Here is an 18,070-nt window from a genome sequence, read left to right as displayed (position 1 = left end):
TATTTATGGGCTAGTACATCTGATAACATATCCACAAACCACTGAAAAATGTCCATAAAGGCTCACTAAACGTTACTGCAATGTTTCTTGAATTATACTGAAATATATAAAAATGGCTTGATTTAAACCTCCTTCGCTTTGAATTACTTGTGAAATAAGGGTCCTTCGACAATTTTGTTCTCTTTAAAACGCGAATGCCAAACCATGCAAGGGCACGTTAAGTGCTTTGTACTGGATAAAATATTTTTATTTTAAGCATGCTTCTGTAGCTTCCTGCTTTGCATTTTGAAACAAGTGTTCTCATTTAACTTTATAATCTAGCTATCGAATTTTTTCATTGAGTATCATTTTGAATACTGGACAGCCAGGCTTCTCTGTGCAACCAAACAAAACTTTTGATAGCGTTTACCTAAAGAACATGGGTCCTATCTCTGTTTATAATCAGGGCTCAATGTGTAACAAGTTAGCCCTATGTTTGGATAGCTCATTGAGGCACTTATCAGAGTTCTTATGAAAGCTTTTCAAAATATTATTTCTCAGTCAGGTACAAAATTAACGATGAAACCACTTGAAGTTGGGGAACTGTTATCTCGAACTCAAAGCGGAAACTGGATAACAGAGAAAGGGTGGGGTGAGGGATGTAGGAAGAAGGGAATGAATTTTTACTACGTCGATAAAACGTGAGGTGAAATTTTCCACAAGTTAAAGCTGTTTAGAAAAAACTCGGGGGGGGGGGGGGGGTGTATTTTTTCGGAGTGGAAGGAAGTGAAATGGTAAATGAAGGTTTGGTATGAGATTTTTAGTAACCAAAAGCAAAGTACGGAAAGAAATGGAAGAGCTTCAGGCGGGGTTGTAGAAGGCTTAAACAGACGTTGTTTTTCATTAACCAAATGGAAACGTTGCAGTTTTTAGTTTTTATTTTCCCCTCCTCCCCCCTTGAACGTCCCTTTTACAACACACTTAAAACATTTCGAAATTGCTCCCCAGTCAACAGTAGTTCTCACGTAAGAAAGGGTTTTTCGTCGTTTTAGTTGTCCCTTTTTCCTTTTGCCTTTCCGTTTATTCTCTCTTTTCCCATGGCTCTGTTTCTTTGTTTACGGGTGTAATAAAATCTGAGACATAGGAGTTTATTCGACTACATTTACGGGGTGTAGGGTATTTTATCTCTACCACAGCCATAGAATTTCATATTTTGAGGCATTCTGGCGATGTATATAAGTGAAATGGAAAGATATATCTGCTGTAGTTAAAGGGATTGATGAACTGAAAATCAGCCAAATGTTCCTCCCACAGAAAATATTCATCACGTTGTTCGGCGTAACTTTGTGAAATGTGACACTCTTTTAACACTCCACAAACGTTAATGGGGAAAGTGTCAATAATGAAAGAATGATGACCTAACAACTGGAACCGCTGTATGAATATTACATATCTTTAGTATTCCCCTCTTTGCGTTTCCTCACTCCCCCCATAGTTCATCACTGTCTGCGCAGTCTTCCTCTCTTTCCTTTACTTTGATGATGGACTCCTGAGGACGCCCGGAAATTGTTGTTATCCGTCACTCCTCCCTCCCCCCACCCCCCCGCAGCGGGACACGTCACCTGCTCGGGGACACTGCCACTTTGAGAATGAACTTTCAAGTGTTCTGTACATATTCTAAATGTACTGCCAGCGTCGAAATAAAAAATCACGCCTTGCCTCAGGGTGGGGTATTTCTTGTAGTTATTTGTACGAATTGTGGATAATCATTAAGGTACCTGTTAATTTAATGTATTTGTTCTTCTTCCTCTGCACAAACAATACACAAAGATAATTATTAAACCGTTGTTTCTAGTTTATATAAAACTGATATTCAGCCCAAGAAAAGAACGTAGAGAACAAGGAACTGATTATATTTTCACGCATGAAAAATGAAGTGACACGAGAATGTCTGGAGTTACATAATGATTAGCTTTATAATGTACTGTTCGTCACGTATAAGACAGTTTGGATTAAAAATAAACGAATGTGAGATGAATTGAAAACGTAGAATTCATGGAAATTATGAGAATTAAAAGGCAACAGAAAAACCTGAAAAGAATGGACCACTTGCAAGACAAAAGCATAGATGGGAGAATGATATTAAGATGTCTCTTAAAGAAAAATTGTGTGAGAGCGTGGACCAGATTAATTTGGTACGCTATATGACTACAAGCGGATTATCACACTGTAATTAACTGTGGTCCCAGTAACAATCAGAAAATATCTTGAATAGATGCAAGATAATGAGCTTGGTGGGATTTCAGTTTCTCACAGTGGGGCGTATGGAGACGATAGTTTTTAGGATGCTGTGCCGTGAAGTCTCGTAGAAGTTGACCGACATTTCGGAGGTGGTTATTGTCTCCATCATCAATGCGATGAGTAATATATGCGTACGTCACACTGCAAAAAATATTAAGTTTTGTTTAACTGTAAATACGAATACCACTTGTCGTCATACGTTCATCATCTGTGATTGATAAAATAAGATATTAGTTTTCGATTTTTAAAGCCTTCACAGGAAGTATGTTATTTCTATGACATCGTACTTTTCGTTTCCTTAGGTATAGGCCTATGTTTTAAATGCTTGGTTATAGGGGCATTAAGCATTTTTCCTTTTGTTTTAGCCAAGTTTCCCTTTATCGATCCTTTTGTCTGGTAGCACGGGTATTAGTCTGCATAAGTACCTTCGGGTTTGAATACTTTAAAGAAGGGAGCATTCTTAAGTTTTTCTGGAAAGTTTTGTTTATTACTAAAGTAGATGTAGCCATTTGAACACTGACTTTACCGCAGAATTATTCTTTTGTTGCTTCCTAACCATCCCATCCCAGCAGGTTTCATGCTAATATGAAAAAAACATGAACTCTTATCGATTCTAAAATGTAACGTTATTTATACAATGCAGTGGGTTCACTGATGAAGTTAAACGCAGCTGTCACTTCCCGGCTTCCTGCAGGAACTGGTAAAATTTAAGTAAATTTATTTTATTTCTATGGACCGATGCTTGACTCGTGTCGAGCAAACCTTGTAGAGCTTGGTGGAGAATCACGCGGTTTCAGCCGGGAGCCAGAAAGTAACATTTGCGTTCAACTTTATCAGTGAACGCAGTGTTGTGTCGATAAAGGTCTTCTGGGCAGTAACGTCGTATGGACCAGCGGGTAGATACCAGCGTTTCAGATGAATATACTGCCTCCATCTTTGGAATTGTGGCAGCCTGATTTGTGAATATGTGCAATGTGATTAGTTTGCAGTAGTGGGCTTCTACACAGTGATTCAAATGTCCCTGTGCACCTTTAAGAAAAACAAGTATTGGAAGTCGGAAGTAATTAAAACGAATCTGTGCTCGCACGAACGTACTCACTCACGCGCGAGAGTGCACACACACACACACACACACACACACACACACACAATACACAACTAACTTGCTCCACCTAGGTAGTGTGTGTACACAGGGAATGTTAATCACTCTGTATATTCAACAGTACATTTCTTTCTGCAATAAATGATCGGTAGAGCCAGTGATGTATACTAGAACGCAAAGAATGCAGTTGATGAATAGGTGTATACATACTCGAAATTGTGGGGTTTCTTTCCCACTGCTGTTTATCGTTTATCAGGATAAACTCGATTGCCCGGAAACCTAGGTATTACACTGCAATACATAAGAAGTTGCTATAAAGCTAAGAAATGATGTTCGAAATTGCTTCTGTACTTTTGGGATGAGAAGACTGTGTATATTCGTTTGCCTCAGTTTTCAAGAAGTTGCATAAGTGACGTAGAGCTGATCTGAACTCAAGGGTGCGGTTGTTTCATACGCGAACTCTTCTGTACAGCTCTGTAGCGGGCCTACCCCAGTGGCCTCTGTCGCATTCAGTGCCATCAGTTAGCCAGGCTCAATATACGCCATTAAAACAAAAGCCCTTAGATATTGTTTCTATTATATTCAGCGTTGTAATGAACACTGCCACTTATTAGTGCCACTTGCTTGAGTCCTGTTGAAGCCTGTAATGTTATGGCGTACTCCTAGGAAGGCTGTTCACCATCCCAATAAAATATTTGATCCAGTGTCTATTGTTCTCTTTCCACACATGCACGAACCCTTTCCTTTTTGGTTCGAGATTAAACCGCAATTAAAAACCTATCATTCCTTTCTGGGAGCCGTGAGGTGAAGGGGGCACGTCACAGAATAAGGCCTCATTTCATTGGCCGGTCTGCTTGCATTTGCGCTGTAGCTAGGGCCACAGTTGCAGTCAAATAATGTGTTGAATGGGGGGGGGGGGGGTGCTTGGGGGGGATTGTTGCTCGAGAGGGGGTTGACTATTCAAAGAGCTGGGGTTTGAAGCTGGTACTTCGCCCTCGCCTTTGATGTGGGTTTGTATTGCGGTTTTGGCCTGAGTGATTGCTGTGTGGTTTTAGTACAGATTTCATTGTGGAAAATGTATTTCTGGAAAGAAGCACTAACACTTTGCATTTATTTGGAGTTCTGTATTAACTTTTCTATGTCACTATCGCACCAAAAATGTAAAAAACGTGTTTTATGTTAGGGGGAAAAAACAGGAAATGTATTAAAGTCAACATAGGAGCATAAGAACAAATTAATTTTGATTAAGTGATTTTTTTATAAAAGTGTAATTTGATAGAGGTGTTAAAATATCACATTTTATATGCAGTCACGTATGTTTTATGAGATTCTGGATACTTTGAATATAACACATGTAAGGAAAGACTTATAAAAAAATATGGAGAAATTACATAATGACGAGTTTTACAATTTATACTCCTCGCCCGATTTAACTAGGATGATGAATCAAGAAAGATAAGGTCACGACACGTGGCTTGCGTAGTGGATATGATTTATGCATGCCAAATGTTATCTTACTGGTATTCCATAAACTGGAGCAGTGCTGAATCGGTCAGATAAAATGCATCTCTAGCCAGCTCAATCTTGCCAGGCGTTGTAGCCAGCCAGTTGTGGGATACGCCTCTAGTAAACCACGAAATTAAACAGAATTTTCGTTTTTCAAAGTGTTAACAGGAGTAACACAGCTGACACAGTTAAAAATAACGTTACGCATTTTATTTCAATCACAGTAATGACTAATGAAAATGCAGATAATATAAATTAAAATAATTTCAGTTTTTATCCACCACATCCATATGCATTATACAACCTAACATATTAGTTAATTAATACGTTGAACATATAGTTAATTCGAGAGTGATTACTTAGTATTATTACCCTTGGAATGAAATAAAATAAATTAGAGTATTTACGACCTGGCGTACACAAATACTTGAAAAGGTCATTAATTACCTAATACGTTATTAACAACATTTCTGTAGTTTAGTTGGCCTAGTTGCAGCAATAACAATGCAAGTGTAAGGAACTACAACCAATTTGATGACACAGTCAAATTATTCTTTCTCGTCAGCTTCACATATTCGCTGACCAATCATACACGTACACAGACAAAGTTGAGAAAATATACAATTTGCGGATGAGTTAATAAAATTTTATGCGGAAGGCTGAAACATTCTGGTAACTTAACACCACTTATCTGTGTTGTAGGTTTAATCGGAGAAATATTAAAAAAAACCTGTTTCATGAAATATATTTAATCTAAAGGTTACACTCTGGTAACCGTATAGCTAGATTATTTCCATTTCCAGCCCTCACGTTCGTTTGTTTGTAAGTCTGTGTATACATTGTCTGTCCTGAGTAATTTCACTTGCTCATAAACTGTTCATGATTTTGTCCCAGCCGCATTACCGCAATGAGGAAAGGCACATTACACAACTTCTCTTTGATGATTGTATTTGCTTGTAATGCTTTTACGTATATTTGAAACTCGTTTCATGAGATCTAAATTAATCCCTCATCTAATGGATTGCATCCAACTTTGTTTGAAAACCTAAATTGCACTTGACTTCAAATTAATGGTCAGAATCCATAGTAACATGTTCAACACCACGAAAAGGACTACGCGTATCGATTATGAGACTGTACAATTGATATTAATGGAAGAGATTGGTTTTTATGAGTGTTTAATGCGACTAATTCGGTACTGAATATTTCAATCCATTAAGGGATTATATTTTTATTTTATTTTTTATAGATTATTGAAACAGGTTAAGTTCAGAGACCGTAATTTTGATATTAACTAATGGTGTGTTAAAAATTTCAGAGCAATTTCGATTGAAAATATGGATGAAATGTAATAATCCGTATGTTTCCACCGGTTGGCAAAAACGTATATCAGTAGAATTCGGATGTTTCTTATTTCAATTTGATCAAATTCGATCCGAATATATATTAGAAAACTGATTGTGACCAAGTTCCTGTGTGTGTATTATTTGTGACTGACAGTGTTGTCAGTAAAAATACTAAATGGCACAATGTTAAATTTTGAAGTGATGCTACCATTAGTCAGCTTTCTTAATTTGTTAGTTATGTGGGTGACAAAATGTTAACATAACTTCACTGCTGATATTTTTATTTTTGTTCAGATTTTAAAGGAATGGGAAAGGAATAAGGCAGAAACTCAGGGAGGTAAGCGTACGAAAGAATGAATGAACGTAAGAAACGTAGTATTAGATGAAGATACGAAAGAAGGCACTCCACGCTGAATTACAAAGGGCCTTTAAGCCCACTTAAATATTCTTTCTGAGGAGAAATTACTTTGAACATGGTGCATGGAAATAGATGCGAGTTGAACTAAACTACATTGATAGAGCCTGTAGTGTGAAATTTATGTTTCTAGTGGCTAAAAAGAAATTCCAGTTTTGAAAGTAATTTTAAATGCTTCATACTAAACGAAGTACGTTGCAGTTGACTCATCATCACTGAATCACAGACTTAGAAAGAAATAAGTATAACGATTTTATTCAGTCTCTTTGCTTCAAAACATTGCAAAATTTGTATCTGAACGCAAAATTTGTCCAACAAAATATTTTGGTGGTTAGTATCTTGCAGATGAGACGTTTGTTGTTCTGTTCTAGGTGAAATTAGTTTATCGGAGGCATTTATAATTTGTACCCTTAATAATGTGACCGGAGAAAGATGAAATTTGTACAGAAACTTTAGTACTACTTTTTTTTCATATAAAATCCTGGAAAATTTTTGGTTACCATTCGGTTCAGAATGTTCTGTCATGTCTCCTACCTACAAACCTAACGATTAAATTAGACAAAATTTTAATTTTGCTAGTTGTATACGAGTCTGATATTTTGTTTCTGACTGTACAAGAAGTTGGTGCATAGACTGAATTTCTTCGGAAGTAGAGCGCTGAAGGAAAATGTTTAACCTAATAAAGACGAAGTGAAATAAGGATCTATGAAATTGCATAGGCAAAAGAATGGAATCACGTATAACAGTATAGTATATAATGGCAGGAAATTTTAAGATTTGTAACGAAATATGTTTACAAATTTGACTGATATGAATTTATCGAGTGAGGCTATGTCCATAGCGTTGGTCAGTTAACGAGGAGGAAACGTGCTTCTGGAAGCAAACTTCATTGCATAGACCTACGTCTTCCTTTTTTCGTAACCATTTTAAAATTACTATTTCGATCGAAAAATTATGTGAGAACATATGAAAGATATAAACACATTTCTTGCATCTTGATGATTAATTGATTTATATTGGCACCACTGATCGGATTTCAGCCATTAACAAAGCGCCGTGGAGGATGCTCGAAAAAGTGTTGCGGAATGCAAACAGTTGATGCTCTGCATACCTGTCATACTTGAAAGTACAGGTAACTATTTAAATAAATAATAGCCTATATCGCCAGGGGAATAATAGACAATACGGCAGCAAACACGTACCGCAACCCTTAATGCTAACTCGTGCAGAGTAAATTATGATAATGTATGCTGTATCTCTAAAGTTTATTTCCCGACTAAACTGAATACAGAAATAGAATTAAGTAAGAACTTAGACGGAGGGAGATTTAAGTTTATTTTAACTGCCTTCTTAAGAGAGACGCAAATTTTCTTGCTTTAAACTAACATGAAAGGGAAAGGAAAAGATAGTCAGTTGAACTAGATTGAAGTCTTTGTTACGATGTAAAAGTGTTTTAATTTCCAAGTAACGCCCAATTACAAAGCAACATAGAAGACAAAGCTGGCGAGAAGGAAACAGAACAAGAGCTATAACTAGATTTCTTTTTTATCCCATTTCTCTTTTTTAGCACTTCATTGTATATACACCCAGAAGAAAAATTAAACGGACGAAAGAGGGAGTCAGAAACAGGTGATGTAGATGAAAAGAAAAACATTTTAGTTTTCAGATTGGAGAGTTTCTTCGTTAAGTCGCAGTACAACGCTTTTCTTCACCATTCTTCTTGTTCTTTCGAACCAGCTCTCTCTTCTCTTTCTTTCCCTGTCTTATCATGTCTTTGCTCCATTTCCTTCGCATGTAAGTTCCCCTGCCACCTCCTTACCAATTACTTTGCACATGTTTGCCTGTGCTATTCAACATATCGGTGCCGCGTCTAAAACAAACACCTCCTTCCGAATACCACCCACCAGCTAGAGACCAGGAAAGCTCTCAGCGAGATTAAGAATCGAAGTTTTAGTACTTTGAAATACAAGGTTTCCCCTGCTGCATTCTCTACAGCAGAAGTATTCCTTTCTTTATCCTTATATCCGCCTTCCTCTGGCCGGTTTTCTACCACTCTTCTCCACGGTTACCAACTTTTCCAACTACAATCTCTTATAAAGTGACTCCAATATAAGTGACTTTTATTTTCAGACACACGTTAAAATATGACAAAGAAGTAACATGTAAAATTCTGTGTTCTGCTGATGGACAGTTCCAGGCATAAACTTATTAGCAGCGATATTTCTTTTCTGTGAAGTAGCTTTTAGCAAGTCGTTGCCTGTTAATGTCCGACATCTTTTTTCTGTTGCCATACCAACGTCGTTCTTATAAAAACACGTCGTTCACTGTGTATAACTCCATGGAAAATCCATTACTCCCCCCAAAATTGTGTTTCAATATAGTGTTCATAACAACCCGCCACCAGACCCTGTCCCGGGGCGGATAAATCCATTCCATATTTTAAAGCGCTGACTTTGAAAGACATATTTTGATATTTCCCCCAGTGTGAATAGGTCTCCAAAGTGGTTTACTATCATGAGATTTTCGGGCTATAATTTATTAAAAAGAATAATTTTTTCACTGGGTTCTACGCGCTTCACGCATCTCGTCTTCATAATAATCAAGACTCTGTTTTCAGACATGCCCTCCATTATACAAATAAAGTTTTAGACCCACACAAGACAACACGGAAAGTTATTTTATTTTATTTTATCTGTTTAAATTTGAAATTGAGGAGTAAAGAATCGAAATTCAATTTTAGGTTACATTGCTAAAATTTAATCTGTTCTTGACTTATTCTTGAGTATAATTTCGACTTGTTACTATCGTATTGTCCACTTTTCATTATGAAATTTTTGTATTTACCCGTTTCCATTAACATTAATATAGGTCTAGTCATTTATAGCAACTAATATAAAGACGCCCTAACGTATTTATACTTGTCTGACATCACTGTATAAGCATTTTAAAAGTATATTAAAATGTTACCTTAAAATAATTCTTTTAACAGTGATTAACTCCCCCTTTTTCGTGTTGCTGAGAAGGTTTTGTTAAAATTAAGAAACTCACTATTCAAAGGAACGTTAATGAAGTTATATCTTTGTGCGAATATGAATATTATGCTGTCATAATTTAGTAATGTGACATTTATATTTTGCAGTTGTGAAATTCTGAAGTCAAGGTAATACGTTAACAAAATCATGGAACAAGTGTAGACAAATCAGTGTATTTTTTATGTAATTGTGGTTTACCTAACGACGCTATCTGCCGATGATAGGATAAGGGATAATGAATGATAAAGGATATGGACGGAAGTGGTCGAGGCCTAATTTAGGTTACTATCCCGGCTTTTGTCCGCAGAGACTGAGTAAAATTACGAAAAACCTCTGTCAGGATAGATTTTATCGTAACCGAGATTTGGACCCAGGACTTTTCGATTACGACGCAGGAGTGCTAACCGCTAGACCGCTACATAAATAACTATTGCAGCAGAGTAATGCATTAATGTTTTATACATACAGGCAAGTAGTAAGGTGTAAATGCATCTGTGTTAAGAAGTACAGGATGATTCATAATATTTATTCTGCTTTCCGAAAATTTATTTTGAGAAGATTAAAAGAAGATGGAGTGAGAAGCATTATGTCTATACGGGATATATACTGAAAACAAATGTTTTCCTCCACTACTGGCAAACGCATAATTGAAACATTAGTTTTAATTTATTAGACGTCTGCCCTTGTAATTTATGGGAGGTTTGATTGGATAACCTTTAAGACATAGAAATGCTGATTTGTGACAAAAGTCTCTTAGAAGCAGTAGGTTTGAATAAGGCTCAGTCTTTTTACACAAATAAAATCCGTTGTTTTCATTCCCATTTTATGGGCCACGTTTACTCCATTTTATGCACTTACTTAGAATACTGAATGCACAGTGAAGAAACGTGTTAGGAGAAAAGAAAATCACAATAAAATTACACGACCCATATTTTATTCAGAAATCCCACGTAGGACAACCGACTTCTAAACGGTAGTATAACTGCAGAATTTCCTTCTGCCGGTCACAATTAACTATAATAGCTTATTTCAAGCGACCAGTCTTTTATGAAACGTTGATAATTACTAGGAATTCTCATGAAAATAAGCGAAATGTAATTTCCTGTGTTTGTTCTGCTATCCGTTGTTATCCTTGCCCTTGTTATTGCATGTATTTTTGTGTATCTACAATATGAAATTTGTATTTATAGTTTAAACTTACTAGTCGTTGACCTATATTTAAAATTATCCACTTCGAAATTCTCCTACTTTGAATAGTTATTTGGACTTAAGAAGGAACTTAGTATAGTCTGTTAAGACGTAATTCCATAAAATGTTGTTCATGTTCAAACTTCTCCCATAGCATTAGCATTTTCTTTAACCTCCTGTCCTTTGAATTGGAATCGTCTTAGTAACCTTAATGCTGAAGATATGCAGTATATTGAATAAATGGAAGAAAGTCTGGTAATTTATTTTAGAAATTTGAAATAACTGTTTCACTTTATGTAAATACTTAAATTTACATGTGTATTATATTCCACATGCGTCTGCAATAAATCACTGAATCAGTTACAGTTATCGTTTTATGTTACATTTGTGTGCCATGTTTTGAGTTTTAAAAAGAAGAATTAAACACCACATCCAGTTGTTATTATTAGGCTCAATTGATCTTGTTTATTAAACATAATTCCATTTAATTAGTAAACTTGAGAGCTTACTTTGAGAAGGAATTAAGACATTTTAGTTTCCTGACCTGATACTTTTGCAAGAAACTTTGTAAGAGCGAACTGAAATGATCAGTAGGCAATTAAATTACGATACTGAGGAAGATAGGGGATGGAGTAAATAAACAGGGGATCAGATGTTAGGACTTCGGCATGTGTACACGACTTTACACAGTGGGGAAGCAACGTAGAACATTAAATTAGTGTATAAATTTCTAAACCTAGTAACAACTAATTAGAAAGTTTTCAAATCTGTGCTTGCCTCTGTATCTGCTTATTTAATGAAGGAGTTGAAAGTTTACTCACAGTTTGTACTTGTTCATTATAACGGCCGCAATATTTATCATCATCGGTATCATAAAGATCATCAGCTAATGGAGGGTAGCTAATGGTATTTTAATTCTAATGAGATTAACGAGTGTGATTACATTGCATAGTTCTTTAAATTCAACGTTGATGTCCAATCATTGTAGTAAGTTAACTTACATGACCTGAAACCTAATTTTCTACAAGGTAAAACATGGATTTTTAATGTCATGGCCCGCGTGATATTTTAAATATAGGATATAATTTATTTGTACTTGAATAGTTTGACTCTTCTACATAACCATGAAGCTACAGAGGTTATGAAGTTATCAGATTCCGAAGAACCAAGTAATGAGCTAAGCAAATTACGCCCTCACAGCACATGTATGTTTCTGCCCTTGGACCGAACTTATGAAGTCCATCAAGGTACAATGTACTAGGAGTAGTACAGAATCGATGAGAAGAAATCGAACCTAACCTAATCTAATGTGACACATTGATTTTCTTTATTTTTCACAGAAACATAATAAAGCAATGTCTGTAAGCTCACGTGTTAAAAGTTTTCTTGTGCTCAGATATTAGGTTCTTACCAAAAGACATTATTCGTGGTAGAACGTATGCCCCAAGGACTCAGTTTCATCTGAAAAGCACACGGGAAGAAATCGTTCGAGAGATCATGCCGGATCTAGGACAGAAGAAGCTTAGAAAAAAGAAACGCTCTGAATTGAACGTACTTGACATTGAATGAAAATATTTAAAAGCAAATGAGACGTTTGTCTCTTCAAATAATTGGCTTTACCAACATGTCGATATCGACACAGAAGACGTCATTTTTTAAATAGATTTTATCGAGGACAATCCAAGAAAACATAAACGCAACAACAGTTTAAACATAAATCATTGAACTAATATCTAACTGAAAAAAGAAGTGTTATCCGTTTGAAATAGCTTCTCTGTCTCCAAGCCAACAAAAAATATCTGTGAACTTGTTATTGAATTACTGAACAACTTTTCTGACAATACAGATGACGATTAGTTGTCAAGTATTAAAAACATAGCATGATGAAATGTATTTTGTTGTTTTAAGAGAAAAACAATTTCAGTTATAGAAAATATGTTTGAACTAAATTGTATGATGTGTTGAGTATAGTACATTTTTCTTGAATGAAACTTATTTTGAATATAAGTTTTATGTGACATGCTTGTGTGAAATACTTCTTATTTCAATATTTGTTTTGAGGAATAATTTTTTCACGTCCTTAGGACCAGATATCGTACTACCTCGCCAGAAACATACATACATGCCCGAAACAAATGATCTGAGGATAATGAAATCAAGGGGCTAAGGTAGGCAGAACATGTTACACTTGCCTCCAGTGTGTGGTCGGCAGACGTAGATACACTTCCTTTGCTTTGAAAGATGTCTTGAAACAGGACGCAGCGAATGAGTTGTAGTAAAAGAGGAAGGAAAATTATGAAATTTATAAGAATTGGAGGTGTTGATTGTGGAAACAAAAGATACCCACATAAATGTGAAAACGGCAAACGTGAATTAATGGGAAACTTGAAGAAGACAGCTTTATTCAGAGAAGGTTTTGCTTGATCTGGTCGCATTTTCTGTGTTCCGTAAAATCTTAGAATTTTCTGCGTGGTTGTGCAAGGAACAAAGAATTCGTAAAACGCCATCATTATGATACTTTATGTATGAGAAGTTCTTATGGTAAGCTTCTGTATATATTGTAAAATTTATCACCATTTGAAAGCTTTCCGTGGTCTGTACATGCCCATACATACAAATGAATGAAGGTCTCTCTCTCTAAAATGGGTTCTTATATAATTTTATATACTTGGAATTCTTACTTGCTTTGTAGCTGTGAATCATACTTTCTAAACATACCATATAATTACTTAAGTAATGGCCAAATGTATTTTCTAATGCGTTTGTTTGGACGTCCATTACGAAGTAAATTTATATACGTACTTTGCAATTATGTTTATTGCGTATTCTTTGTGCGATGCGCATAAAAGTACAATGTATAATCTGATATCCGTTCAGGACTTAAATATTATGACATGTAAGAGGCAGAAGGTCATAGCAACCAAAAGAATACACGGTAAAGATGTTCTGTTTCAGAGAGATTTTCTATACAAATCTGAAATTGGTGACATTGAACATATAATCTCAGCATATAATAGATAACTTTTGTGGTTGACTGTGTATGTGTGTGTTATGCTCTCCCAGGGGAATAAAATTCTCAGTAATGACACTGGATTACAGAAAATGTTCCATTTTATAAGTAATTATACTTCAGGTGACTTTAAAAGTACTTCTGTTATAGGTGACGAATAATAAAAATGGGAAAGTAATACGGAAGTAAGGATGGAAGCTTTTTTAGGTGTTAAACAGACAAGAGAAAAAATAGATAAGAAGAAATTAAAATACCAAAGGAATCATTCCCCGTTAAAATTCAACAGGCCTCTTCCTGTAAAAGTCGTATATTAATTTGCCCTATCACAAGATTTGTATTGGTTAAGAAATGAAAATACATGTGGATGAAGGAGGCCTGTGTAAGTGTTAATGAAAGCATTTTGAAAACTCGTGTGTTTCAAATTAAAATCTACATACAATAGGTATTCGAAACATATTCGTCAGGTTGTAAAATGAAATTTCTGCATTTAATTAATGGCAATGAAGCATGGACGTGTTATGAATTTCGTTACGAGAACAGAGTTAATTTAACCAACTTTTCGTATTATTTAGTTGCTGTTATGCACGCACGGAGATTGAAATACAGTTCCTTGTTCTCACAGTTCTTGTACTTTGTCTTTAAATCCAAATACACCAGTTCCGTTGTTCATATTATAAATTCACTGTAGGACCGGTTTTAATACAGCATTTATAATAAAATGTAATGCACTTTGGAAGTAATTTCATCGACTGTCGTTCTCGGGCGCCAGAATTATTCCCAGACTGTCAGATATAGTATTTCTACTCCAATTCTTCTGTTCTCCCCCTCCCACGACAAAATTCTTGCCCCAGAATAGTAAGAATAAAGGCACCACATTCTACCCTTCCGTGTTCCCCCAACATACACACATCTTTCGAACTTTGAAGTTACATTTTTGCCTGCTTTCAAACGATTCACCTCCCATCCTCCTTTGGGTGTGTGATTGTTTTTTCAGCTCTGTAAGCAGAACTTTTCTCACAGAATCCACACGGTGTCAGCACTTTCCTGCAGCATGGAGCTGCTTCACCACATCTTTTAGTGTCTCCTTATCTAGAACTAGTCTCGTGTGGGTTCCAAGCTATTACCTAATTTTAGTTTACTTCAGCTAACACAGTTAAACGTCTTCAACAAAGTTACGAATCCGATCATGAAAAGTTTTCTTTCTTTCTTTCTCCCTTTCACTCGTCTTCTTTCCTTTCTCCATAAATTTTCATTTTCTATTCCTTCCGTTTATTTTATTTCCTTTTCGATTGATTTTATTTCTTTTCAGTTTTACGAGGGTTTGTTTGTTTATCCTGTAGTTTCGTCCCACGTATTTTTATGGGGAGATACCTAAATCTTTATTTAAGACATTTGTCTCTCAGGTGGACACTTAGATACTGCTACCATTAATTTTGGCCCTTAGGTAAAAACTCTTGAAATTAATATAAATTAACCAAAATATCTATATCTTCATCAAACTTATTTTCACTATATTAGCCCTATTGTTTGGGCGCTGTTGCTTTCGGACAGACAGGCAGAAAGACCTTGAGAAATACCTGCCTTCGGCTGCCTGCGACCTCTTATCTAATACATTATAATTGTGGGTATGTGTTTGTATGATTGGGCGATCGGCCTGTTAAAGGCAATCAGTACTTGTGAAACGTTGGTCAGTTTCTACAAGACTACATGACGCAACATCCCAAAAGACATCTTTGAGATAGCTCAGGTAAACAAGTCACTGCCTATGGTCAGAAGTACCGAATATCATCTTCTGGTGATGACTGCTTCTTCGTTGCCACTTTGTCCACTCCGGGGTCTTCTTCAGTGGAAGCCGTAGGCTCATTCCTCCGGAATAATGCCTTGGAGCGTGGGAGTCTCCATTTAATGTTGAGGTTAAGAATTTTAACTTCATTCCTCCATATTTCTAAACGTAGTAAGGATTGATTAATAATGGCTCATAATGGTTTTACATGGTACAGAATTAATTGTAGACTACACGTATTGTATACCTCTTAAATGCTTGCAGGATTTTTAAGGTTTTTGTAAAACGTGTTTAAAACAGTACGCGCCATTGGATATTGGGAGTAAGTAGACACAGTACTGTAAAATTATTTCACGCACTCCTTCCTCTGCGAATGTATTAATACTTGTATGTGTGCACACGACTGGTTTTTAAAATGTGTGATTAATTCGTTACTTCATCCATAAATCACACAGACCCAACAGAGTAGTTTATTCAGTTCTTAGGGTAAGTTATAAGCCAGTCCATAGGGAATAGAAGGGTTCAGATAGAGCAGTTGTAGGCTATACGTCATCACACGTCAAGTAACAGGATTATGCGTCCAGAAAGGGAGAAGTGACGTCAAGGAACGCAACAACGAGGAACTTGGGTTGCAAATGCGATTGGTTGATTTCATTTTGTCAAACCAGAGGCTGGTCTCTACACAAATCCAATTGTTACTTTTTTCTACTGCGTTTCGCAATGCAATTTAAATTTCTCTTCCTATACTCAACAAATTTTTGCAACTCTGTGTGTTCCTTGACGTCCATATATTTTTTTGCTGATATCTGAATTCAGATGCTCCGCGTTTACCACGTTTTTTATTAACCTCTCTGTTTTATATATGGCATGTTATTAGATCATGCATAGTTCGCTTTTTGATTGGTTCCAAATTCCCTCCTTCCTCATTTCATCGCTGTACCCAATTTGGTTTCTTTCTCTGTCTGTCCTTTTGACTCTAAAAATATTCCCTACTTTTCTGAGTTACATCCACGCGTAACATGGTTAATTTAAGAATGGTATAAGTAATTTTTATCATCAGCGTTCATATCTGAGGGATTTTCCGTCGTGCTTTTAATATATGGACAGGACATCATTGCGTTCCTAAACTTTTACGTATTACCATTAGTCTTAGGATAGGATAGTTTACCATCTGTCTCATTCATTTCATGGATTAGAGTGCTTCTCGATAGTCGCGCAACTAGTCGAAGAGATTCTTTATCTTTCCTGGAGCCGGAAGTTTCATTACAGTGTCTTAATTAGGATTATATACATACGGCTTTGCTCGCCTTCAAGTTGAGATTAAATGAGTTGACCCTCAGATATGGAGTGTAGCTGCGAATTAGTTCACTAAGCAGTCAGTGAGAGAAGATAAGAGGTAGTTTTGCAGGTCAGATATTAATCGGAGGACCAAAACGTATCGGAGAAAATAAATTTACGAAATGAAATATGTTTCTAAAAATAATTCATATCTAGCGTAGTATTTTTATTGAAGCCAGCGACAAAAACACGATGTTTTCAGTGTGCGAAAGGCATTGTTTGTGTCATAATAATTTTGTATTAACTACGAAGTGTCAATAACGTGTAATAAATTACATTCTTGTACTGTGTACAACTGACGATAGGTAGGACTAGGGCAGTAAATAGTAGTTATGGAATAATTTTTCAACCTACGTTTTCATTGGAATGATTCAATCTATTTGCCCATTTTTACGAAAATCATAAATTAAATTAATAGTTACAGAATTTTAGGATCCATTTGGGGCACAATTTCTAGTAATCGAATTCCACCTACGTTAAATTAGCCATATTTTATTACATTTATAACTGATGTTTAAAAAATACGAGGTGCGATCGGAAAGTTTAAAGACTGCGCGTATAAAAACCCGTACACTTATCTCAGGTATTAAATTCATCCATCACCCTCGAAGTAGTTCCCCTGGGAGTGAACACAACGATCCCAGCGCCGCTGCCAAGCCTGGAAGCATCCCTGGAAATCTTTCTTTGTCAGCCTGTCAAGCACCATCTGCAATTCTGCCTGAATCTCTTGCCAAAGACTCGCCAAAACGGCTACGGAAACCTATGAAATGCTAAAGCAAGCATTTGGGGATTCCGCAATGGGTCGTGCACAAACTTTTGTGTGGCATTCACGTTTTAAAAATGGCCGAACCTCTGTCGATGATGACAAGCGTTCTGGACGACCATCTTCGAGCACAACGCCCGAAAATGTTACGAAGATTCGGCAGGCCATTCACGAAGATCGACGTCGTACCATCAACGACTTGTGCGACATTGTTGGGATAGGCTATGGGACCTATCAGCTGATTCTAAAGGAAGAACTCCACATGCGACGCGTCATGACAACGCGCCAGCGCACACCGCCCTCAAAG

The 18,070-nt window shown here is 36.3% G+C and overlaps 2 protein-coding genes across 7 annotated transcripts in view; both read left to right on the top strand.

Annotated features, from left to right (window-relative positions):
- The window catches only part of bru3 (CUGBP Elav-like family member bruno 3), a 704,578-nt gene that overhangs the window by 186,333 nt on the left and 500,175 nt on the right, over positions 1-18,070 (top strand). The window lies entirely within an intron of this gene.
- The window catches only part of LOC110829673 (CUGBP Elav-like family member 3), a 443,424-nt gene that overhangs the window by 402,522 nt on the left and 22,832 nt on the right, over positions 1-18,070 (top strand). The window lies entirely within an intron of this gene.

Source organism: Zootermopsis nevadensis, unplaced genomic scaffold (genome assembly GCF_977971745.1).
Source record: "Zootermopsis nevadensis isolate Lab colony 2312 unplaced genomic scaffold, Znev_1.0 Znev_ptg000001l, whole genome shotgun sequence".
NCBI classification, from domain to species: Eukaryota; Metazoa; Arthropoda; class Insecta; order Blattodea; family Termopsidae; genus Zootermopsis; species Zootermopsis nevadensis.
This window is presented reverse-complemented; position numbering and strand designations above follow the sequence as displayed.